This window comes from Staurois parvus, unplaced genomic scaffold (assembly GCF_062004578.1).
Source record: "Staurois parvus isolate SC_StPar_1 unplaced genomic scaffold, SC_StPar_1.0 ptg000712l, whole genome shotgun sequence".
In the NCBI taxonomy this organism is placed as follows: Eukaryota; Metazoa; Chordata; class Amphibia; order Anura; family Ranidae; genus Staurois; species Staurois parvus.
The window spans coordinates 856,396-884,045 of NW_028318508.1; positions in this window are offsets into that span (position 1 = coordinate 856,396).

A 27,650-nucleotide genomic window follows, 5' to 3' on the forward strand; every position below is an offset into this window, starting at 1 on the left:
GATATGTTTGTGATTTACAAAAAAAACAACAAAGCTTTAGTGTCACTTTAGGTCTCATAGTTAAAGCAAAAAAATGTTAAACTAATATTTTTAAGTGGTTGTAAAGGCTTAAAGATTTTTACCTTCATGCATTCTATACATGAAGGTAAAAAAACTTTTTTTGTGTGCAGCAGTCCCCCAACCCCCCCCCCCAATACTTATTTGAGCCCAATTGCGATCCTGCGATGTGCACAAGAGCCTCAGCTCTCAAGGGACTCTCCCTTCTCATTGGCTGAGACAGCAGCTGGAGCCATTGGCTTCCGCTACTGTCAGTCACAGCTAGTGAGCCAATGAGGAAAGAGAGGGACGGTTCCAAGCCTCAGCTCTGTGTGTGAATAGACACGCAGAGCAGCAGCTTGGGAATTAGCCTGCTTGGGTGCCTCCATAGCAAGCTGCTCACTGTGGGGGCATTAGGCAGGAGGGAGGGGCCAGGAGCACCGGTGGGGGACCTGAGAAGAGGAGGATCAGGGCTGCTCTGTACAAAACCACTTCATAGAGCAAGTAAGTAAAAAATTTAAAAAAACAATCCCCTTTAAAATCACTTTAAGATCTTTTTTTTAATGATATACATTGTGACTGAAGTCTGGTATGGGGGGGCAGGTTTTGCATCCTTCCATACAGTACCCTTCTAATGTTAAGGGAATGTGGCCTGTTATGGTGATGGAAGGTGGAAAGGGGGGGGGGGGAGATTGGGCACACACTGTCTCCTCCTTCCTGACCAACTAGGCTGAAAGCCTGAATGTAATTTATCAACAATGGTTTTCTTTCTAAATGTCACTTTATGTTGAATATATAATACTGGTGCACAGCTTCCCATGAGGATTTAGGGCACCCTCCAAGCATGTTATTTAAAGGAATTGTACATCTTTAATATTTACCTTTAAACTGTATTAAATTGTATTTGTAATTTTTTTTTGGTATTGGTACTTTTCCCGCACAACAGTGGTCAGCTACCCATGCTATTATTTTAACTAAAGCGTGTGAAAAAAAAATAAGGTTTGGCTCCCATAGACTTCTTGTTCAAACATTTTTAATAACAAAAGAGAAAGCTTTAACAACACAATCAAGGAGACATTGTAGATATACAGTGGACATTGAAGAGGCTTGCTCCCATAGACTTAAATAGCCATCAAATACTCACCTCAGGTCCAGTGAAGTAATGTATGTGAGCTACCTAGCCTGTCCTAACATTTCTCCTTGGCTTCTTCTGGGTGTCAGGTCTTAAGCCATCTTGATTGGCTGGTGCGGGATGATGTGCATATTCATGAGTTAATTTATTATATCACCAAAATTTGCTGAGAATGTACACTGTACATGTGCAGCTCATTGTACAAACTAAAGAAGATTATGAACAGGCATGTAGGTTTGCCTGCTTACAGTTTTATATTTTTTGCACTTCAGTTCCACTTTAAACCCTCAGCTTCTTACTATTTGGCCAATGGCAACAGTTTGATAGTATAGTTTGCGGGTTTCTTTTTCACAGGACTACTTAAAAGTTCAACCTTTATAATTAAAAGTTAATGGAAATTCCAAAACAGAGTGCACCAAACACTTTCAAACCACAAACCTTTATTCCTCTATTACCCTCCATCCCTATAGGAATAAGTATTCCTAAAATGTTCAAAACATAGATGTCAGCTGTGTGTTTAGGAGAAATTGGCTAAAGTTAGGACAGTACTCGAGCACTTCAATATGCAGAAAATGGAAAGACCTCTGCAGTGTGGGCTACCAAAAGAACCATTGTGATCCACAGCCCCTGCCTGCAGTGTTACAACCATGGTAAAATTATTAGTTATTATGTATAATATATATATATACAGTATATATATATATATATATAAATATATATATATATATTCAATAAAATATTAATATGGTCATTTTATGTCTTCCCCTAAATGTGTCAGGATTGTATAGCCACCCTTTTTTTAGTTTTGGATAGAGTAAGGAAAGGTTAGAAGCCATGCCAGGTTTTTATTGCTACCAGTACTCCCACTAACCTATAAACCTGCATTTAATTAAGAAAATACCATACAAGGGTGATAGTGATCAATGACATACTGTATGTAGATTGATGCAAACTGATTAAGTGAAATTGAAACATCTGTGTGGATGGAATATAACTTGGCAAATATATCCATAATAAAAAGTTGAGGATGCAGCAGATGTGGTGATTTAACCTTTAGATCTCATAGCAAGAAGACACAAAGTGGTCATCTTGCATTAGTAATACCTTTCCCTGTGCTGTCCAATGTTGTCCAATGATTTCTGAAGAAGCACAAGCAAAGGGGCACGGTTTAGGACCAGTAATACAGTGGTTGGCCATGAATATTGAATGCTTATACATCAAACTTCTTTCTTTTGAATTTGGAAGATATCCAGCAATCCCTTTAATTCAAAAAAGAAAGAAAATCAATTGGCCCTGATACACCTATTGTGACAGTGATAGGCCCTGCCACTGTATAAAATTAGTCAACACTGACAAAGGGTTCACACAAATGCACAAAGTAGGGCACCAGCATATCAATTATGAGCATAGAAAACTTTTTTTTCATCTTTCCCTGGGGTTTCTAATTCCTGGACTGGGATCCAGAATCCAAAGGCTTCAAAGCATCCTGGGTGGGATGAAGCATTTAACCCAGCATTTCCAGTTCTTGTAGAGGATCTCCTGGACGTGAATGCAGATGCACACAGCCCTTACAATGAAGGACTTGGGCATAGTTCAGGGCTCCTATTAAGAGACAGGTGTACTCCATTCAGGAGACAGCACTCTATGCTGACGGAGAGATTTTCATTGCGGGAGAGGCAAATTGACTAAGTGAGTCTGGAAGCCTGAGAAAGCTGGAATTACTAGGCAAGTCCAGAATATTGAGGGAATCTGGAGGTCTTGAAGGAGTGAGAGAGCCTGGGATGTCAGGAAAACTCCTATAGAGAGTTCAGTGAGTGGGCCCGTGCTGCAACAGAAAAGGCTGAGAGAGTCAGGAGAGATGGGAAAGATGAATGAACACAGAGGTACTGTGTAAGATGATCTGAGGGACCAACCAAAAGTCAAACCTTAAAACACACAGTTGGTTTGGCATGGACCTACTACAAATGCTTTTACCATTCAGCTATCATCCCCTAATATCACATCATCTACAGTTCAAACTAGTCTTACCATAAGACATCCTAATAGTACAGTGACAAATAAAATGCTACTTTTCTGAGGCAGAAGCAAAGCCATATGGCTGATTGAAGTAGAAAAGTAGTAAATGAAAAGCAGAAAATGTCAACAGATGCTATATACTGATGAGTAAAAATAAACTTTTCGCTCCAAAAGAAAATTGTCCAATAAAATTATAAAAAAAAGGTACATGGATGAATGTTTGCAGGCAAAGATGAAGCATGGAGGATGTTCTATGTAGGTTTGGGACTATATGTTAACAAATTGAGTAGGTGGTTTGGTCAAAATTAATGGCATGTGTGCTGATGAAAAGAACAGGAATATTATTATCCATAACACAAGCCCATTATTGAGAACTTTGATTGGTTTCAACTTAATTTTGAGGCTTGGCAATGGCTCCATTCACACTGTAAAATAAGTCATGTCACTGTCAGTATAGTCCCTACCGAGCCATGATCTTAGCAGGATTATTTACAGTTTTCTCTGCTTCTTGATATTTTGCTCTCAAGAGAGTCACAAGAGGTAGACTATTTGCAGTGCAGTTGCCAGTTTCCTAAATGCTTTAATGAATCTCCTGCTTTGCTATTTAGTGAGCAATTTTCAAGTTATAAGGCGATAAGGCGGGCATTGTATTGAACCATATTTCCCTTGGGGTCTTCAAAGCAGAAACCTGCAGAGAGTTTGAACCCTGGAGGCTAAAGGAATATCACAGTCGAATTGCTTATACAGACTGGAATTGGAATTTAGCTGCTCCCTCTGTGCTGAGTTGTATCCAAGATATTTACAGTATATCCAGAGGTATTAAAGCAGAAATCTGGGCAAAAACCTCTTTACATATGTTGTTGCTGATTTTCTTCCTTCCCTGAATATGTCATCCATCTTCTGGTTCAGTCAGTAGTTTCCTTGAAATAGTCTATTCATTTTAAAATCACTCCATTAATTCTCTTTGGTTTCCTGTTTGTAAGACCAATGGCTGCTATGCCTCCTATTCCCCCAGCCACTGGACTTGGCACATCCCTTCTGTAGTTCTTTCTCCAGGAAGCAGTGATGTCATTCAGCCTCACTAAGGCTACGTTCACACTAGCCTTGTGTGCAGGCGGCAGAGAGGCGTTTGGGAAGCGTTTTTACCGCTTCCCAAACGCCTCTGCCAACTCTGCACATTACAGCACATGGTGCTGTTCTAACAGGAGCATTTGCGTCGCGTCGTGTTGCGTCGCGGCAAAACGGACGCCTCTGGTCGAGTCAGGAGGCTTTGAAGCCTCCTATTCTCGTCTATGGTGCTGCTCCGCAAACGCCCGGCCGGCGTTTGCGGTGCGGTTGCGACGCGGTTGCGGGGCGTTTGCGGAGCGGTAACACCACTCAAATGCATTATAGGCGTTTGTGGGGCGTTATTAACGCTCGGCAAACGCCTAGCAACCGCCGCTAAACCGCGCATGCGGCGTTTGCGGAGCATTTGCCGAGCGTTAAAAACGCTCCGCAAACACCGGACCAACGCTTGCCAAACGCTATAGGGGCGTTTGGCAAGCGTTGGCAAAACAGCCTAGTGTGAACGAGCCCTTACAGTGGTGGGCAGATCGAGACTCTCAGACACATTCAACATGTACAGGCCTACAGTACCCACCCACATTCACTACAATTCCCTGTGGTTGATAAGAACTGTAGTTTCCTATTCCTGCAGAGAGAGGATTTGATGTAATCCCTGCTCCTCCTTGGCAGAGCAGATGCTGTTATCTTTTGATATACAGAGATGAGGTCATAAACATTCAATTGGACTATTTTTCTAAATGTTAAATTATTTTTTTAGCCTATTCTGTTCTTCTTTAAATATTTCTTATGATTAAAAAGGTAGCAGGAGAGTTGGTAAGATGGATTATGATTTCAAGCACACAATTCTTACACAGGTCAAGATACTGGAAATACAAATTAAATTTATACAGCATTCCCTAATCCATTATCATGTTTTATGATAGATAAACTCACAACTGCTCTCAGAATGGCCTCCCTGCCTCTCTGTCCTTGTGTTCTTGGGTGATTTCAAAGTTAGCAACTAGCTTCTGACATACTTGGAACCCTGGAGCTTTAAGCTTTTTCTCTTTCAACACCATGTTCTTATTCTGAATGACAGTTTGAATGCCTGGTGACATTAATGACCCCACGCCGACTTAGTTATGTCCTGATGTACAAGATTTAAAGTGTATATTACAATTTACTAGTCCTTAGAAGTGGCAGCTGCATTGGTTTTCAATTTTTAAAATTTTTTGTAGGCTTTTCACTTGGTTAGCCTGCCAGTAACATACTTCCTATTCTAGATTGAAAACTCTCACTTACTGTACTATATCTACAGTATAGAGGTGTTGTTGTTACCTTCGGGCAGGAAGTGTGTTGGGACTGCAGAACACGTCCCCATCCCTTATTATTACTTAGGGGTAGGTGTTATGTAGTTCCAACATACTTCCTGATAACATTGTTTGAGATAAGACTGTAGAGTGCAAAGGACATGGGGAAGCACTAGATTTCTGGCATAATTAACAAGTATTGATAAGTATTGATAAGTGTATTGCTTACACTTATCAATCAGATATAACCTAATGCTATCAATTGTATATTTGACACATCAGAGAAAATACAAGGAGTTCATAGTGTTTACATACTTTAATGAAGGCAGAAGGTAGTGTCCTCTTTGCCTATACATGGCCATACAAGGAATGAAATTTGGCCAGTTCAACAGGGATTGACCCAACTCCGACCCATGTATGGGCAAGCGGATTGTACCTGAGTCAATTCATAGAACAACTTGGGTTCAACCAGCTTGTCAGATTTTTCTGCATGGATTATCCCCACCCCACCTTGCCTGGAGAATACAATAGTGCTGTGGGAGGGAATCCCCCATCAACACTAAGTTGATGGGCGAATCATGCAACTTTATTTCCTTCCATCAGTGGTGCAAATAAAGAAAATTAATAAACCCTTTTTCGCTGCCAGGCCCTGCGCACCACTTTTCAAAAATGATGGCCAGACCATCTTTACAATTTTTCCATTTTTTTAAAAATTTTCCTCTACAGCTTTCATTGTTTGTGAAAGACCCCACAATACATACATTTTCTGAAATCACATGACCAGTAGGATAAAAAGAATGTGCTCTTTATTTTTTAGGCCCTGTGATATCTGCGCAAATGTTTATCAATTCGCTATTTCCACTAAAAATACACCAATATCATTATTATTAGATACACACATGGCAAAACTTACAAAATTCCCGATAAATTTCTACTAAATATAAAAACTAAAACTGTATTGAGTTATTAAATAAAAATATTTGTAAATTTTATATTGCACCATTTTGTGAAATGGTGAAATTTGAAGGTGAGCTAAATTGTAAATATAAACAATTTATTCTAAAAAATCTGAGGTTATCATTTTTCACTTACAGCTTTCAGAAATAGTAAAAGACCCCCTAAACCATACATTTTCTGAAAGCACGTGACCTGTAGAATAAAAAACAAAAAGTGCTACTTTTTAGGCATCGCAATAGTTGCGCAATTGTTTATAAACCCACTATTTTCACAAAAAATACACTAAAATAATTTTTAGTGCATGCAAACACAACATAATTTACAAAATTCCTGCTAAAGTGCTACTAAGGCCTTGCTCACATGGGACGTACTAAAGTGAATGCCTGTGGAGGGCTGTGTTTACCCACCCAGGTGTTCCGTGCATCTCCACGCAGGCAGTTTAATTCATGTCAGTTGGGATACAGCGGCTGCACAGCATAGCTGCTGCTCCCAATTTGACATCTGTGTGGATGTGGGTGGTTGGCCCTGAATGCAGATCGTGTGAGCTCAGAGACATGCACCCAGACCCACACTGATGTTAATATGGTAGCATCAGCTGTGTTTATGTGGTTGCTACATCCCAATTGACATCAATAGGACTGCCTGTGTGGAGATGCAAGGAATACCTGTACATCCCCATGCAGGTAAACATGGCCTTGCAGGGGCATACGCAGTAGTATGTCCAGTGTGAACAAGGACTTACTATTTTTTAAACATTATTATTTTTTAATTACTTTTATTTTCACAATTTTATTTTTAATGTTTTACACTTTTTTTTTTGGGGGGGGGGGGGGCGTTTGGAGAGATCTGCTGTCAGACCCCTGATGTCTTTTTTTTTTAGACAGATGAAGGGACTGAAGACAGTCCCTTTCTCTGCAGCCTGAGCAGCACTGTTCATGAATAAATAGGAGTCTGTATAGAGACTCCTATTCATTCACAAAACTGAAGAATAGTAAACACTGTTTACTATGCTCCAGTCATAAATAGACACTAAGTTATCCCTCACTACTCCATTCAAGAAAAGTGAGGGGGCTGGTAACCACATTGTCATCCACTGATCAGAGCTATTGGTTTGTTCAGCAGAATCTGCTGAACAGTTCTATTATAAGTTCATGGTCACTGAAGTGACCATGAGCTTATAGCAGAAGCAGGAATGCAGGTCAGTATGGCATACGAACCTGGCCAGCTGGAAGCAGTGCTGTAGGTCTGTACACAGTACAGACCTGGAAGTAGATGGGTTAATCTATTGTTTGCTTTACTTGCACCTCATACAGATAAACTTGAAAAATAAATAGCAACATCTGCATGGAAAACAACCTTTTGCTACATGTAGACCAGTATATCTGTACATGTTGGCCCTCCCTGATAAAATCAACACCTCTTAAACACACACAAAATGCTGTACTTTTATAATCGAATTCTTAAAGCTATAGTCCTTTCCACTTATTTTTTGCTTACAACACTCTTTAAAGGAAACATTCTGAACTAAGGGGCTTAAATCAGTGCTGGTTATGCAGAGCTCTATTCCAGTGATGGTCCTTTGCACAACACATAAAAGGCTAGTTCACACAAGGCAGTTTTCCTTAGCCTGTTGAGACATGTTAAAGGAAAACGGACAGTGAAAGCTTTAAGAAGTAATTAAGTAGCTAAAAAGTTAATACTGTAAAAGGGGTTTGGGTTTTCTGATTGTTTCATCACCTGCAATTATGTGGTATGAATGGACTGCATCCTAATGAGAAAGGTGGGGTAAAGGATAGCTGGAATGTTGAAACAGACTTTAAACTATTAAAATAGCATTAAACCCAAAAACAACATTTATTATATTGCAGCTTACCAATTCTAAGATGTGATGGCTGTATTAGTCTCCTTGTTTAGACTTTCTTTCCTCTGTTTTCATCTGGTGATTCAGACAGTAAGTCTGCTATTCTTCAAAAGCTCAAGCTCTCCAGCAGAATGTATCAATTTACATGGATGAGACAATCCATTTACTACTGGCAACAGTGATTAAAATGATCAGCGTTTATTTATTTATGTAAAACCTTTATCCCATATGAAAAAACTGTTGCTGTAACTGATAATAATAAGAGTTGGCTGGAGTCTGGATTCAATTTGTAATTGTATTCAAATCTGATAATACATTTAACCCCCCCCCCCACCCCCAGACTGACAATGCTGCTATCTGCTGTGTCCTGTGCTCATTCCACGAGTGGTGTCCCTCTAATACTGGAAGTGTGTTACTGGCTAGATCACCAGGTGAAAACAGGGAAAAAAGCAAAAGAAAAGAAAACTGACGTGGCCACCATATTAAATGTTTGGCAAACTGCAATATAATAAATTTTTTGTTTAGGGTTTAATACAGCTTTAACTGAGAAGGAGAAGGACAGACAGTGGGGACAGAAACAGAAAAAGTGTTCAAGGTTGAAAAGCTGTTGTATAGGAATTAATAGTGGTAAAGGGGTATATACGTTGGGGGTGGAGTTAGCAATAGGAAAGTGGTAATACATGTATGTGCTTTTAAATATGAAAATAAATATATAAAAGAACCTTAGAACTATGATTTCCACATAGTGGGTATAAAGTAAATATGACTATGTGAATATTTAATTTGGAAGGCATGGCAATAGTGTACTTAGAAAAGGCAAAAAAGGTAGTTGTCTGTTGTTTACAACTTACTCTTACCTACCTACATAAGTTATATGTGAATACAGTGACAGCGTGCAGTCTGTTGGGGTATATATACTGTATGTATGGAAAATGTCATAACTATCATGTACCCCTTGGGGTTTGTTAAAGGCTATCAAACATAAAAGCAGCAAGAACAGATGCAGTCCTTTTTAGTGTAGGGATGAGCAGGGGTGAACTGACCATTCGAGCACTCGGGCACTGCTCGAGGGTCCTGGGTCAGTAGGGGACCCCATGAGATGCCCCTGGTACCTTTCATTGGCTGTTTCATAGGCTTTTTTGGGTGTGGGCAAGGACACAGGGGCCCCCATGATTCCCTATTGCCCGGGGGCCCCATGAGTTGTCAGTCCGCCCCTGGGGATGAGGTTTGGGTTTGAAAGAGATCTAAACTCTGTATGTGTGAATGAAAGAATGTTGAGTAGCCCAAATCTCATGAGAAGACAATCCAGCACTATGCTGCAGCCTCTTCTCACAAGATTTGAGCTACTCATCATTCCAAGGGATCTTGTCACAAAAGGATGGCGTCTCTATGGAATCAGGGCCAATTTAGTATGTTATCTATATTTACCTCCACATTTTGTGCCAGCATTTAAGGAAGGGGCACATTATATAACTGGACCTGCTTTATGTGACTTGATAGCAAATCAGGCCAATACCATAATCTGTATTTTTGAGGGTCATGTCAGATAATATACAGAATAATAAAACAGAAACTCTTTTAAGCAACTAATAGCAACCATTCACATTCAGCTTGAATTAAAAAATGTCAGTCTGAATGAAAGTCTGCATCTGGTTTCTGTGATTTGCAACAGATCTTCTAATTAGTTCTATAGTTCAGTCTATGAACTGATGAAACAGTACAATCTTTCTTACTGCATTACTTTTTTTTCTCTTCTTCACATGACTCAACATGTTTAAGTCTGAAGCAATACATAATATATAGGTGCCAAAAAAGAATATGTTGTTTAAAGGTGCCTTTCTGTTTCTATGCATTTTTTACACTTATCTTCATTTATCAACTTAATTCTCATTTCATTTAAAGCACCTTAAAACTATTAAAAAGCACACTTCTACAAATGGATTAACACACGTTGATGGAATATTATTAGTATAAAAATTAAGTTAGGATTTAGTAACCTAAACAAAAAAAATCAGTCTACAGTCTTATGTCCTTTTTGGTCATGGAGTCAAGTTGAAAATACACTTTTCTCAGGTCTCTCTTTTTTGGGAGATAAGAGTCAGTCTTTGACTGTCATGTGCATAAGCTGTAAAAAAAGGAAATGGAACCAAATTAAAATATTTAGAATCTGCAATATAGGCAGAAGGTTTATAGATCACAGAAGAGCAATCAAAATTGTTAAATCACTAGCGGCATCATAAATGAATAGTCTTTATTAGTCTTATTTCAACAACAGACTTTTGATATACTTTAAAATCACATTTTGCTACATGAAAAAGTGCTTTTTATAAATAGCTCTATACAATAATCCTAAAATCTGTGAAAGGCTCAAGCACCATGCCATGTAGTTGGTTTACCAAAGGTGCGTAGAGATAGTTCATTTAAGTGAATATTTAATTTGGTGAGTACATGATCATTGAACCAAGTTTATTAAGTGAAGATGTGTTAATCATGTGCAGGGGAATTTAAAAAACAGGATTTTTTTCATGTCCATGATTCTATGCTTGAAGTGAATACAGCTTTAATTTATTGCAAGGTGACAAGTCACTTTATTTGAACAGTTTGTACTCCTTGAGTAAATCAACTGCTATGTGTCTATAGTTTCCAGCATCAACAACAATAAATATTTTTTTTTCCATAGGATGAAGATATGAGAGAGCTCTAAAAATCAAAAGAGCAGTGTTACAAATAAAGACAAATCACAAAAGTAATAATTTTTCCTTGGTGGATTTTATTTCTATTTTTGTATACACCTTGTGTATATATCAATAATGCAGCTGATTTTCAATTAACATTTTAAAATAGCAATTTAGTAGATAATGCCTTGGGCATTTGTCTTTTGGCATGTATAGTATTCTAAGACGTGGGGAGAATTCCTTTTATTCAAGACAGACACATAAGTGTATTTTTACAAACCAAAGTTGGCAATTCAACACTGACTCAGATACAATTTTCCATTTATTTATAAACAAAATATGGGTGGCTCAATAGTTATGATCATTACTTAATTTACATTAGTCATTATCTTGCTCTGTAATGACCACATAATTAAATTATCTAGGGCTGGTTCACACCAGAAGCAGTCCATTGTGTTTTCAATCTGAATTAAAAAATTATGGGCAGTGTTTTTCATGTATTCTAATGACCTTAGTTCACACCAGTGCAGTGTGATGCAGTGCAGTCAACAAAAGTAGAACATATTGCATTTTTTCCTGTATAAAATGCATCTGGAATGTGTCAAAATGCATGTAAAACACACCAGAATGCATAAAAAATGCACCAGAAACACACTAGAGTGCACTTGTCCCGAATTGAGAGGGAGAAAAACAGAGGAGAAACAATGCATTGGAACATATAAAAAATGCACAGGAATGCATGAAAAATGTATAAAAAATGTGTGTGAACATGCATGCAGTAATGCATCCAGAAATTGTGTTGTGGCACCCCCCCCCCCCACCTATATAGGTAAAAACAGATTGGGTATAGTTGATTAACTGTAATGCAGTGAGTGGTTATAAATTTCATAAATCAGAAGTAAAGAAGAATTCTCTACAAAAGTGGGAGTAAGTGGGAAACCAATGCTAATGCAGCCTATCTATACTTACAGTAACTCTTTAATATTATCCAAATGTCTGAGAAATGCTCATGCACCGTGCCAGGGAGCTGGTTTATTAAAGGTGTAGAGAGTTCATTTAAGTGGACATTTACTTTGGAGAGTAAATGTTCATTGAACCTAGTAAATGAAGTGAAAATGTGTTAATCATGTGCAGGCAAACATCATTCGCATTGGAACAACACAGTGAGCATCATATATTCTGGGAATTGTACAGGAAACATAGTTCAGCCATGCAAGGTAAGATAGTAAACTCCAATTTTTAGCCCCTGGTTCAAACATTCTTTGAGCCTAACAAAGAAGTTTTTTCTGTATATAGTCAGTCAATTATAAATGATAGGATCTGGTATAGTGTCTCCAATTTTGATAGTTTTCAGTAGTAGGATTATCTATGTACAGTAAGTACACTCTGCTTTAGTACGCTTTAGTTCACGTTCTTCTTTTCACTCATAAACTTTTGTACTATAGTGACAGCTGTAATAACAAAATCCCCTTAATAAGGCTTTATTTAAAGTTATACTAAAGCTTTGTTTTTATAAATAAAATAACAAACATGTCATACTTACCTGCTCTGTGCAGTAGTTTTGCACACAGCTGCCCCGATCCTCTTCTTTTTGTGTTTCCTTTTGGCACTCTGGCTCCTTCCCCTTAAGCAGTACCTCAGGGAAAGCTGCTTTCCCTGGGGGCACCGCTATGTGCTTGCTGCCGAGCCGCTGCTCTATGTGTCCATAAGACACATAGAGCCGTGGCTCGGTCCTGCCCCCCTGCTCTCTCTTCATTGGCTTACTGGCTGTTATTGACAGCAGTGGGCACCAATGGACTGCTATCTCAGCCAATGAGAAGGGAGAGTCCCTATACAGCTGAACCTGTTGTGAACATTGCTGGATCAGAGGGGGCTCAGATAAGGATTGGAGGGGCTGGGAGGGGCCACTGCACGCAGAAGTTTTTTTACTTTCATGCATAGAATGCATGAAGGTAAAAAAACCTTGAGCCTTTAGAACCACTTTAAGAACCACTTTAAGAAATTTTCCTTTACCTTTTCTGACATACTGTATTGTCAACATTTTCATCCTAATATTTATCAATGCCATCCATACATTCACAAAGGATAGTTGAGCCAATCAGCCATAAAGATCTCATTCTCCAGGCCCTCAAACCTGCAGTAGGTGTTACCTTCAAATAGAGTAGTCGGTGAGGATATCTTTAGAGGACAACATCATATCCAGTCTAAACAAAGTATGATGGGTCTTCAAGTGATAGAAATATTATTTTGTTTGCAGATATTTCCACCACCAGAGGTCTTCAAGGTCATAGGCATAGCTCCATTTTCTTGGGAAATGGGTATATGCAGGGGCCACCCATCATGTCTAGGTGGGGGTACAATACTTTATTAAACACAAGATCATATAAGGTGACCCCTAGCTATCATTAGAGCTTTCACCATGCATGTTTCAAATCTCAAAAGATAAAATGGTGAGGTATGAACACTCTGCAGACTGTAACATGTTTGTTGAGATATTCAAAAACCAAGATCACACAGTAGACCTGAAGTTTCTGATAGACTTCCAAACTATTAAGGATTTTAAAATTACAATAGATACCCATTTTGAATGCGCAGAATAAATGGAGTGGCCCACCAAAGGCCTCTTTAGGGCTGTAATTTAGGCTCCCAGCAAGTGACTTTCTTGAAGTAACGCAATGTGGAATGTATACTTTTTAAAGTCATGCAAATACCAGGGAGCACTTTATTTTTGGGTTTATCCTTCAGACATCCCCAGGAACATTCATGTTATGTCTGAATATGGCCTAAAGATTACTCACAATACTTATATCATGCTTGAATGTCCATCAAATACTGTTTATTGATAACTTTAAACTTTTTTTCTGAAATCTCAGGAGTTGTTTATATCAATGTAAAATATCACAAATAACAATAATGAAGCATGGCAGGAAAGAAAAAACAATAAACAAAAGTCTTTCAGTCCATGACTCATTAGCCTACAGGCACTGCATTGCCTATTCAATCCTGTTCATTGTTTTCATAGAGAGGTAGAGTGGCAGCTGAAAGGTTGAAGCAAGAGTCAGCTACACACTCACCTTAGCCACTTCTCTTCCCTGCAGGCCTCAGTGGAGCTGGTTGTAATTGAAGCATTTTTCTGTCCAGGGCTCTTGGATTACCAGCGAATGGGACAGTGCATTGTTTCTTAAGTGTAACATTGATCTCTTACACAGAGCAATCACTTGACAATTACACCTGTAACTTGCATTTTAGTTTTCTATTTTCCATTGTTCTTCAGACTAAAAGGATCTGTACCTGTACTTCTCATCTTCTTAGCTATGGTTTCAGAATGGGTATATGATGCAGATACAAAGTCCTACAAATCCTATACTATATGTCCCTATACAATATGTTTTAAAACATCTGTTTTTTAGATTCACATTTTTAAAATGTGTTTTTCTTTTTTTTTTTTTTCTAGTAGTAGACATGCCAGCAGTAATGGTGTATATTTAAGTAGTCAGTATTTTTTGTCCATGATCATTATAGCAAAACTAAGAATTAATAAAGAATTTTTGTTCTGAACAAATTTGAAACAAGAAGGTGTGACGTGCAGAGTTTAACAGTTTAAAGGCTAATATCTTTTGCATCATGTTACAGGTGTATAGGGTGTAACATGGTGTGAATGAGACTTCCCCACCCCCCAAACCCCTGTGATAAAATTAAGCAGTTCTTCTCCCCCACAGCTGCTGTCACTTTTGAACAAATGAACTACAAATCCTGTCTTTAACTGTGGCAGATGGACTTGTAGTTCTCAGTAGAACACGACTGAAGTAATTACCACACTTGTAGTCCAGCCAAAAGTCCATGCCTCAGTATGGATGCGGAGCTGGTAGAAGAGTCTGCAGGAGTCTGGCAATTCATCCGCTATCCACTGATCATGATTGCAGTGCTTTGAAGGGGCTCATTTGCAAAATAAAATAATGAATGCACATTTTTTTTCTTGCAAAGATGTGTGCATTTATTTATTTTTTTAAAAAGATGGACTTATCCTTCAAGCAATGCTATATCTGCATAGAAACTGGGACTTTTGCAGCAATTATCATAATAACCCTATTGGCTAATTAATGTTTTATGATTGGAAGACAGTAAAATTGTAGACAATTGGTGATATATCTTATCACTAGTTATGGTGACCAGATCATCCCTTTAAGTAATAAGAGACAGGACTGACATTGGCTCATCTACTCATTGACTGGCAAAAAATAAAATGGTAATTTTTATTCTTCTGCAAATGATCACTCAGAGTAGCCTTCAGAAACTATGATTCAAAATAAGCTGCTACACTGAATTAGTGTGAAGTGAAATATACAGCGAGGATTAGAAACTGCAATGCTACAATAAAATATTGTATACAATAATAAAATTAAACCAAAATATTGTTCAAATCACTCTTAGGGAGTATGTCACCAAAAATAAAGCTCCTATAGCAGGGGTGCCTAAAATGTGACTCGTATCTGGTTGTCGACTTCTCAGAAAATCAGCATCGCAATCAAACACACAGGATAGTGGACTTCTGCACACCAGATTGTATAGAATTCCTTCAGTTCTGTGCTAAAGTAAAAGAAAATAAGCCACTACACGAAATCAGTGTGAAGCGAAACATACAGTATAACCAGGATTAGAAATTGCAGTGCTACAACAAAATATTGTACACAATAAAAAAAAAAATTAAACAACATATTATATAAACCATTCTAATTAAAATAATGCAAAACAATAAGTGAAAAGCCAAAATATTAACAAGACTATTTAATCCATGGCTTTTCATCTCATTAATTTCCAAGCGGTGAAAAAGTCCTCAAAAATCCTTGTGATCTTGAATATAAAAAATATGCTCCCTCGAGCTTAAGTGTCCCAACCAACTGGAGGAAACTATCACCTTAGTTATTATGAAAAGGATATAGCACCTAATTAGGCAACAAAGCTCTAATTCTCCTCAACTCCATCTGAGTGTAATTTGGACAATAAACCTTTCAGCGTGGGTCAGCGAAAAAACTAAAAAAAAGGAAGACAAACCAACTCCACAGATAACTCTTTTATCCAACAACCTCAAACACATGAATCAATCCACTTCACTGTTAAGCATTTTACTTCCTTGCTTAACAAAAGCCAGTCCTCACTTTCTAGGCTTATCACCATCATATTCATCCAATGTTACTTAATTTTTAATTAACTAGTTGCCGACCGCAGATAGCCGAATGACAGCTACACTGCGTCCGGCCAGTTCTGAGTGGACGTCATATGACGTCCTCCCAGAACGCGCTCTCCTGCGCGCCCCAGGGGGCGCGCACCCGGCGATCTCCGTGATCGCTGTATCCTACGGACACAGCTGATCACGTGATGTGGTAGAAGGCCAATCACAGCGGCCTTTTACCACGTGATCAGCGGTGTCCAATGACACGCTGATCAGAGGGAAATGCAAGTGCCGGTTCTCGGCTGCACTTTCCTCACGCTGTCAGATCGTGAGGAAAGTACTGCCGAGAACCGGCAGTTGTCAGAGCGGGGATCAGCCCAGTGCCCTGATGATCGGTGCCCAGCAGTGCCACCCGCAAGTTCCGCCCACCTGTGCCCAGCATTGCGCCCACTAGCTCCGCCCACCTGTGCCCAGCAGTGCACCCACCTGTGCCATTCTGCAGTGTCACACACCTGTGCCCAGAAGTGCCACCTACCTGTGCCCAGCAGTGCCACCTACCTGTGCCCAGCAGTGCCACCCACCTGTGCCCACCCACCTGTGCCCACCAGTGCCACCCACCTGTGCCCACCCACCAGTGCTGCCCACCAGTGCCACCCACCAGTGCAGCCCAGCAGTGCTGCCAGTCAGTGCCACCAGTCAGTGCCCAGGGGTTGTGCCAGTCAGTGCCGCCAGTCAGTGCCCAGCAGTGATGCCAGTCAGTGCCGTCTATCAGTACCCATCATCAGTGTCACCTATCAGTGCCGCCTATCAGTGCTGCATATTAGTGCCGCCTATCCGTGACACCTCATTAGTGCTGTCTATCAGTGCCGCCTATCCGTGCCACCTCATTAGTACTGCCTATCAGTGCCCTTTAGTGCTGCCTATCAGTGCCCATCAGTGCCGCCTATCAGTGCCCATCAGTGCTGCCTCATCAACGCACATCAGTGAAGGAGAAAAAATACCTGTTTAAAAAATTTTATAATAGAAACACAGAAACTTTTTTTTTTTTCAAATTTTTGCAATTTTTTTTATTTATAGCGCAAAAAGTAAACCGCCCAGTGGCGATTAAATACCACCAAAAGAAAGCTCTATTTGTGAGAAAAAAATGATCAAAATTTCATATGGGTACAATGTTGCATGACCGCGCAATTATCAATCAAAGTGCGGCAGCTCTGAAAGCTGAAAATTGGCCTGGTAAATAAGGGGGTATAAGTGCCTGGTAGGCAAGTGGTTAAAATTGGACTTTGGGTATACAGTATATCAGAAAGTGCGCCAAAGCCAAAGGATGTAATAGAAGTCTATGGGTCAGTGCAGCTAACCCGTAGGAAAGTCCCTGATGCGCTGCACTGCACCCAGTGTGAAAGCAGCCTAATAGTTGATAAGCCTTTCATAGGTACCCATTGCAAAAGCATAGTCTGTGTTGTTAAATATATTGACTTTTATTCCTTTTCCAGGTTCTGCCGGCATCACTCTCCAGGCTGCTAGAAAGGTCCCAGGCAAAGTGCAGTGGGACAGGAGCTGGCACTACAGAGGAAGCATCGGCTTTTGCTTCCTCTGCTGCAGGTGTCAGCTCAATGCACTCTGATGCTCTGGGATGGTGGGACAGCAAGCCCAGATTTGTATCAACAGGCTTCCGACCCCTGGCATGTGCTTCCCTGGTTTGAGGTAACAGGCCACATCAGAGGGCTCCATGGGCCACACGGTTGAACATCTCTGCTGTAGGCAGTATCTCAAGTATACACACCACTCTATTAATGCTGCCTGCCTTGGAGCACAGAGAATTTAAGTGCATTATTGAATGTTTGGTGAATGTCAAATTCTCTGATTTAAACAGTAAACATGTTCCTTACTTTTCCCTGATGAGAAGGATTTTCACTTCTATTGTGTCTATAAGAAAAGTACACGAAGATATTTTGGTTCACTTGGTTCCGAAAGTGCCCCACACCTGCAAGCTATAATAGGTGTCTATGGAAAAGCATAGCGAACCCATAAGAAAGCCACAGGTGCATGGTGCTGCACCCATGGTGCGGGTAAACTGCAGTGCATCAGTGTGAAAGCAGCTTTATAGAGGGCTCAAGACAGTAAGGGCTCATTTACATTTGTGGTTTGGGGTGCGATAAAACCCTATAGTTGAAATGTGTTTTTAATATCCCCCCAACAGATGATTGCAAAATGAGCAAACAGTGTGGCCAGGCAGGATGTATCACTAGACTGCATCACTAGAGGGGTCACCAGCAGGAGGAAGGAGGTCCTGATTCCCCTATATGGATCTTTAGCGAGACCTCCTTTAGAAAACTTTTGCAGACCTCACTTATAAAAAGATATTGTTAAGATAGAATGAGTCCAGAGACAGGCAACAAAAATGGTGAAAGGTCTGAGAGATAAAACCTATCAAGAACAACTTCAGTAACTTAATATGTGCAGTCTGGAGGAAAGAAAGGAAAGGGGAGACATTATTGAACCTTTAAATACATCAAAGGGGTTAATAAGGTTCAGGAGGTCAGTATTTTAAATATGGAACCAAGATCAAGAACACAGGGAGATGACCTTAGACTAACTGGAGGGAAGTTCAAAATTAATTTTAGAAAGTATTATTTTACTGAAAGGGTAGTGGATGCCGGGAATAGACTTCTAGTAGAGGTAGTGAGTAAGTCAAAAGTAAGTGGTTTCAAACATGCTTGGAACAAACATAGTGCTATACTCAAGCAAAAAAGTTAATAAAGACAAAGAAAACCAAACAAATAAAAAAAATATATATATATATGAAAAAAAAAATGGGCAGACGTAGCCTCCCTGGCGATATTCCCAAGTGTAGCTCGGGGTAAAGTTTCAGTACCACAAGCGGTAACCCCGAGCTACACTCGGGAATACCTTGCAGCATTGCACCGGGATCCCTCGATCACTTACCTTGTCCTCCCGCGATGTCCCTCCTGCAGTGTCCTCGGCAATGTAATCCGGTGGATGCCGGCATCTGTCATCTGGGTTCCGTCCCCTGTGAGCATCGGGACGTACAGGGATGGAACGGCGGGAAATTTGAAAATGACAAAAAGTGACATTCACTAAAATCACTAAAATAACATAGTAAAACATTACTGTATCAAAGCATTTCACATACATTTTGTCCCGAGTGCTTGTCCTGTGATTTGCCTACATTTGTTCTTTCTGCCTGGAAACTGAGAAACGTCCATGGCGTCCAAAAAGCGTCCCTTTAGGTCAAAAGCGGTTTTAGACCAGCTAGAGAACAGCGATAGTAAATCAGAACCACTTGTAGAATTGAGTGATAATGATTTGTGGGGGAATTCCTCATCAGACAATGAAAACGATTTTGAGACTTTGCTCAGTGATGTGCGAACTTGGCGCAATATTTCAAATTTCAGTGTTTTTAGTTTGATTATATTATTGAATTAAATTTATTATTAATATTATATTATTATTTTTTATGATTATTTATTAAATTATAATTTATGATTTCGTGTTTCAAGTTTTATCCTACCTGGGATGTTTACTAGACTCTTGTTTGGACAGATTTCACTGAGTTATTCCTAAAAATTACAGGCCTACAATAAAAAAACTACATATTTCCATGCAAAAAAATGTACCGCTTTGAGCACAGAAATATGGACATAATCAGACCGCTAGGGAGGTTAATGGACCACTTGGTGTTTTTCCTCCCGTCACTTTATATATTTCTATGTATGTTTCTATGCAGCCACTGGTATAGCGTCAGTTCCCATGCAGGCTCCCTCTCACATTCTGTTTTCCACTTGGACAGGAGGGACAGCATATACAGGAACCAATCCTCTCCATTTATCTCCTGGAACCCCTGAAAGCTGGTCTCTCCTCCTCTCCCTCCCACTGGCATTTAGCGCCTGCAGGAGGAAAATGTTCATTATGCTATTCAAAACAAAATATTCTAATTCTGTACCATTTCTTTTCATTTAAGTGGCCCTTGCTCTTCAAAGGGTTGAGCACCCCTGGCCTACAGGCTCATTCACACTAGCCCACATGGAAACCTTGCATTTTCTGTGCATGGATCTGACACTGTGAGGTCTGATAGAGGGTGATACAGTGCACATTTCAGCACATCGCACTGTTTAATTTTGCCTTTTTTAAACTTTAATTGAAGTGCTACCCGTGTTTTCCCAAAAATAAGACACTGTCTTATATTTTTGTGGCTCAAAAAAACACGCTAGGTCTTATTTTTGGAGTAGGTTTTATTTTTTAAATGTCCAGGTGTGGACAGGGGGTGCAGAGGTGAGCTGCAGGCAGTTGTGGATGAAGGTTACTATGGAGAGGGCCAGCTGATGACAGCTGTGAGCTGCAGTCAGGTGTTGCAGAGGTGACTTGACAGGTGAGTTTCAGACAGGGTGCAGAGATGAGCCACAGACAGGGTGCAGAGATGAGCCACAGACAGGGTGCAGGGGTGAGTTGCAGATGGGGAATGCAGAGGTGGGCTGTGGCCAGGGGGTGCAGAGCTGAGCTGTGGCTGGGGGGTGCAAAGGTGGGTTGCAACCCAGCTCATCTCTACACCCCCCCAGCTGCAGCTCACCTATGCACCCTATCTGCAACTCACCTGACTCAATTTATCTCTGCAACCCCTGACTGCAGCTCACCTTTGCACATCCCCCCTCGCCCTCCACTGCCCTCATAGGGGTTAGCTAGCTTTGCAAAGCACAGCTTTCAGCAGCCAGCCCCTCTCTATAGTAACTCCTGTTTGGTGTCCTATCTTCCCACACGGTGCATCAAGCGCAATCACCGCTCCGCCTCTTCCCCACTGGCCGGTGATCACCCCCGGGGCATCGGCTTCCATGCATTTTACTGCTGGAGGAGATGCCCCACCCTGCAACACAATGCATGCTGCACCCGCAGATATCTGTTCCTTCCCTGTCCCACAGTGAGTACAGAGGTAGGGAGGTTCTGTGGGAGTGGATGGTGCTGTCACTTCAGCCGCCCTTCTGTGTTTATAAGTGACAGTAGATATTGGTGTGGACAGGGCCAGTGCGGGAGGTGGCGGAACTGCGTTCCGCCATGTTTGGTTGAAAAAAGCCTTGATCACAACTAGGTCTTATTTTCGGGGTAGGTCTTATACTTTAGCAATTCCCAAAAATAGCACTAGGTCTTATTTTCGGGGTAGGTCTTATTTTTGGGGAAACAGGGTATATTCACTTCACTGAAGTCTTTGCACAGTATCATGCTACATTGTGCTGCAGTGCTGTGACATGCCGTGACTTCCACTATGCTATAAAAAAATTTAGCATGTCTACTTACTGCTCATAACACCAAAATTGTGATTTGAAGAGGGTGCATAGAAAACAATTGTTTCCTATGTGTCCTTGTGGTGACCGACATTTATCCAGTGTAGAAAGTGCCAGTCCCTGCACATAGTGTGAATGAGCCCTACAAGTTTTAGTGATGATGCAAAAAATCAAGAGGATGCTAATACAATATACTCAGTGATACAGAGACTGTTTCCCATGAACATGGGAAAGGTTTAAATAAAAAGATGGCAGAACCAGTACGAATATTATATTGAGCCATGTTTCTGCCAGACCTATAATATGCTATTGTGTGGGTCACTTTTAATTGTTCCTTCCTAAGCTGAAAATGTTTCTCTTTTTTCTGTATAACAATTTGGAATGAAGTTTGGGTTCACTGTTGGGTTGGGTTTAAGATTCATTTTTCTGGGTTGAAGTATGATCAAACAGCAAACTTATGGAGTTCAGTTGCCTGAGCACCAAAACAGATTTCATTGCATGAATTGTGACCTCTGGTCAGGTGACAGAGTATGGCCAGTAATAGGGCTTGAAAATATGCCCTGACTTCTGCCTGTATAAGTCAGATTTTTCTTCAGCCTTTTGTCCATGTGTGTTGTATTGAGGGACAGCTGACAGTGATTTTAGGTATAGGTAGTTATGTTAAGCCAGCCATGGATGGATCAAGTCCCTGCTGCACAAACCAAGATTCGATCTATCTGTGGGCAGACTGGTTGTACTGACGCTGATCCATCAATCCACTTCAGTACCACCAGCCTGTCGGATTTTTTTGCATGTGACCACTGCCAGTGGCTTAAGCTGCCAGCAGTGATCATTGTGTTCTGCCAGCAGGGAAGGCTCCATGCCAGCAGAACCCACTGGCACTGTGGGCAGCATTCCCCCATCAACACTGACATGGTAATTCCTGAAATAATTTTGAATGAAAGCTCCAATTCAAAATGCAACTAAATAGCTTAAATACTGTTCATGAAGTTATTGAATTATTTATTCATTTTCCAGGTTAAATAGTACACTTAACCTCTTCCTGTCCGGCCCATGTCGATAAACGGCTGGATGGGAGCACTGCCAATGCGGGTGGACGTTTCTAAACTTCCCCCTGCATCCATTGCCTGTGCATGCTCCCTTTGAGCGTGAGGCACCGTGATCGGTGCCCACTGTGTCCAGAAGACATAGCGGAACACCACCTCTGTGTGAGGTCCTGATTCATGTGATCACTGACTGGCCAATCAGTGATCACATGAACAGTACTAAACAAAATGTCACTTCCTGACATCATTGCTTATTACTTGTGAAATCTGTGAATGATCACAGAGGTCACATGGTACAATGCTATTCACAACTTCACAACAGCCTTGTACCATGTGACAAGCTGTGACCAATCACAGCTCGCACAGTATTTCTCAATGGCTGCAGGAATGCAGGGGAAATTATTGGTTTTGCAGCCTTTATGGGTGTAAAAGCAATCAGTGTACAAAAAGAACAACATTTTAATCACCCCCCACAAGTAGTACAGTGTCACTATGGTGGTTAAATAAGAATTTCAAAATTGCATGCAGTCTTACTCAGAATGGGAACTAAAAGAGATTTTTGCAATACTGCCTGTGCCGTATGTACAATATTTGTTCTTTTCTTTTATAAAAACTAAAAATGTATTATGCTCACAAGCTGTATGAGAAAAATGTTTTATCAAATGAGACTTTTCCAGATATGTGTTGAAATTAAGCTCTTTTAAGCTTTTGGCAAACTCCAAAGCTAAATGGGAATGTTGTTTATCCAATGACGTCTAATAGAAAGTTTTGAATGATTATGTAGCTGTGTGTGTCATCTTACTTCGATCAAAATAAAAAAAAATGCAAAATTAAATTTTTTTGATTCCTCCAAATATAAATGGGAATGTAGTTTAGCCACTGTGTTCTACAAAAAAATTGTAGAAATGTGTGGTATATTATTATTACTCCTTTGGAATTTGAGAACTATAAATGATACCCTTTTTGGATCCTCACAAGATACCGTATTTTTCGCTCTATAAGATGCACCTGACCATAAGACGCACCTAGGTTTTAGAGACGGGAAACAAGAAAAAAAATATTCTGAACCAATGGACTGCAGACATAGTACAGGAGATGACCAGAGACTGCAGACATATTACAGGAGATGACCAGAGACTGCAGACATACTACAGGTGACCAGAGACTGCGGACATAGTACAGGAGATGACCAGAGACTGCAGACATAGTACAGGAGATGACCAGAGACTGCAGACATACTACAGGAGATGACCAGAGACTGTGGAAACAGTACAGGAGATGACCAGAGACTGCGGACACAGTACAGGAGATGACCAGAGACTGTGGAAACAGTACAGGAGATGACCAGAGACTGCAGACACAGTACAGGAGATGACCAGAGACTGTGGACATAGTACTGAGATGACCAGAGACTGCGTACATAGTACAGGAGATGACCAGAGACTGTGGACATAGTACTGAGATGACCAGAGACTGCGGACAGTACAGGGGATGACCAGAGACTGCGGACAGTGCAGGGGATGACCAAGAGACTGCGGACAGTATAGGGGATGACCAAGAGACTGCGGACAGTATAGGGGATGACCAAGAGACTGTGGACAGTATAGGGGATGACCAGAGACTGCAGACAGTACAGGGGATGACCAGAGACTGTGGACAGTACAGGGCATGACCAAGAGACTGCAGACAGTACAGGGGATGACCAGAGACTGCGGACAGTACAGGAGATGACCAGAGACTGCGGACAGTACAGGGGATGACCAGAGACTGCGGACAGTACAGGGGATGACCAAGAGACTGCGTACAGTATAGGGGATGACCAAGAGACTGTGGACAGTATAGGGGATGACCAGTGACTGCAGACAGTACAGGGGATGACCAGAGACTGCGGACAGTACAGGGGATGACCAGAGACTGCGGACAGTACAGGGGATGACCAAGAGACTGCGTACAGTATAGGGGATGACCAAGAGACTGTGGACAGTATAGGGGATGACCAGTGACTGCAGACAGTACAGGGGATGACCAGAGACTGTGGACAGTACAGGGCATGACCAAGAGACTGCGGACAGTACAGGAGATGACCAGAGACTGCGGACAGTGCAGGGGATGACCAGAGACTGCAGACAGTGCAGGAGATGACCAGAGACTGCGGACAGTGCAGGGGATGACCAGAGACTGCAGACAGTACAGGAGATGACCAGAGACTGCGGACAGTACAGGGGATGACTAAGAGACTGCTGACCTTTAGGGAGGCAGTTGACAGCCAGGTGCCCAGTGCGCATGTGCGAGACGCCATGCGCTTTGTGATTGGTCCGGCGTCTTCTGGGACCTGTCATGTGTCCCAGAAGATGCCGTACCATTCACAAAGCGCAGCACTTCTCGCGCATGCGCAGTGGGCACCCGGCTGTCACAGCCGAGAGCCCACACTAAAGAAGCTGGCGCTGGAAGACTGCAAAGTGCTGGACCGAGGAACAGGTAAGGTTCTGCTGCAGAGAAGAGACGAGCGGCCGGCCCGGTATTCTGATACGGTGATGGCGGCGGCCGCTCTATATTCGCTCCATAGGACGCACTGATATTTTTCCCCCTTTTATGGAGCGAAAAATACGGTAAATGTGACTGTGGTTTAGCCAATGAGGTCTAAAATATAAAAATTGATTTTGTTAAACCATTGCTTTATTGGGATGTGGCTTTGACTATAAGGCCCATCAGAAATGGGTGAAATAACACCTTTTCAGTGTCCTCATTCACATGGTCAATTTTCAGGTATGAAATCTGCCTAGCATAAAAAGCACAGTGTTTTCCTGTGCCCAGGGAAATACAGGCACGGCATACAATTGGCCATAGATGTGACAGGTTGTAAGCCTCTGATGCTTTTGTGCATCGGCATTTACCAGCACATGCACGTACTTTGTGCTATTTTCCTGGAAATTATTCAGGAAATTATGTTACATAGTTAGTCTGGCTGAAAAAAGACAAAAGTCCATCTAGTTCAACCATAGAAAAAAAAGAAGTTATAATCCTATACCCACAGTTGATCCAGAGGTAGGCAAAAAAACACAGCAACGCATGATCCAATTTTCTCCTGCAGGGGAACAAAATCCTTCCTGATTCCCCGAGAGGAAATTGGATATTCCCTGGATCAACTTTAACTATAAATGTTAGTAACCAGTTATATTCTGTGTATCTAGGAAAGAATCCAGGCCTTTTTTAAAACAATCTCCATCAACTAGATCTTCTTTCACTTTTGCTCTGAGATCACTTCTCACATGAAGACAGACACCACCATCTTTCCTATATATCCTGTTATTTGCCATAATTTATTCACATAAATTATATATACCATGCTGCTATAGTTTTTTTTATCCTCCAAGTACCTTATTCCTGCAATGCTCTCTATAGAAATCTTTATTGAACATCAACTGTACATTTTTTGTGCATTAATCTGGTGTGGGCGGAGTCAAAGATGACTGACACTAGCTTTCATTTTGTTCAGAAGGCATCTGCATCCAAGGCTCTTATTTTACTTTGCAGGTACTACCAATTACATTTGATATATGTAATACTGATATACATTAAAACTAAGCTTTTTGTGAGTTTCCTAATAAATGTAATCAATCAGCATACTATATCTCAGCCCCATAGTGGTTAACAGTTGGAGGACATAGAGCAGGAGGGTGGGAGGGGAATGTCATTTACTACTGTGTATAGGGCCATATGTGTGACATGGGCTGCACAGATAAGAAAAAAGAGGAAATGAAAAGCTTAGAAAGGAACTGAAACTGGAGCATGCTAAGTAGACGACAACAGCTGGTTTACACAATCTCAGGCTGCAGTGGGGACACAGAGTAGATGGGAGGGACAGCTGAATACAGGACCAACCAGGTATATTTCACTCTACATAAAACAAATGCTTTAGTGTATTTGTGCATATGCAAACTCTGTTATATAACATGTAATGAGAGTTTTTCATAGTTTTGGTTTATTGACACTTTAATAGCTGCCTGCTTTGTGTAAAGCTTAAAATGCAGCCTACTACAACAACTGAAATGTTGTCTATGTAGTATGAATTATGTAACCTAAACACTTAGATGTGTATTTCTAGAATAAAAAACTAGATGCTTTGCCCTTCTCAAAATGCATCCTACAACTGATTCAGTGCAGACTATGTTTTTTAGTTTTTGTGTCTCTGACAAAATCCACTGTAATTGTCATTGCTAGCTAAAAAGTGCCTTATTACTTACATCTTAACCACTTCCCGTCTGGCCCATGTATATAAACGGCTGGACGGGAGCAGTGCAGGGGCGGTTGGCCGTTTCTAAACATCCTCCCTGCTTCCCTGCTTGTGTGTGCGCAGCACCGTGATCCGGTGCCTGCTGTGTCCAGTTGTGAACACTGATTTTTGTACGGGACCTCTGAGTGAGGTCCCAATCATGTGATCAGTGATTGGCCAATTAGTGTTCACATGATTAGTAGTAAGCAAGATGTCACTTCTGACATCATTGCTTACTACGTGTGAAATCTGTGAATGATCACAGAGATCACATGGTACAAGGCTATTCACGACAGTCTTGAACCATGTGACAAGCTGTGACCAATCACAGCTCACACAGTATTTCTCAATGGCTGCAAGAATGCAGCCAGATAGAAGGAGAAATGATTGCTTTTACAGCCTTTATGGGTGTAAAAGCAATCATTGTACAAAAAAAAAAAAATCTTCATCACCCTCCACAAGTAGTACAGTATCACTCTCGTGACACTGTACTGCTAGGGTGACAGTATGTAAAAAAATAAAAACCAACATAAATAATAATATAAAAAAATTAAATAAAGATGTAAAAATTAAAAAAAAAAATTATAATTGTTGGTTATAAACTAATTTGGGTTATTTCTTTTCACTAAAAAGATAACTGAATACATTTTGGCCAATATTTATGAAGAAAGATTATTTATTTGCAAAATTTTATAAGAAAAACACATTTTTAAAAATTTTTTTTTGGACTTTTTCATTTATATAGCAAAAAAATAAAAATACCACTGGTGAATAAATACCACCAAAATAAAGTTTTATCTGTCTAAAAAAAATGCTAAAAAATTCATATAGCTACA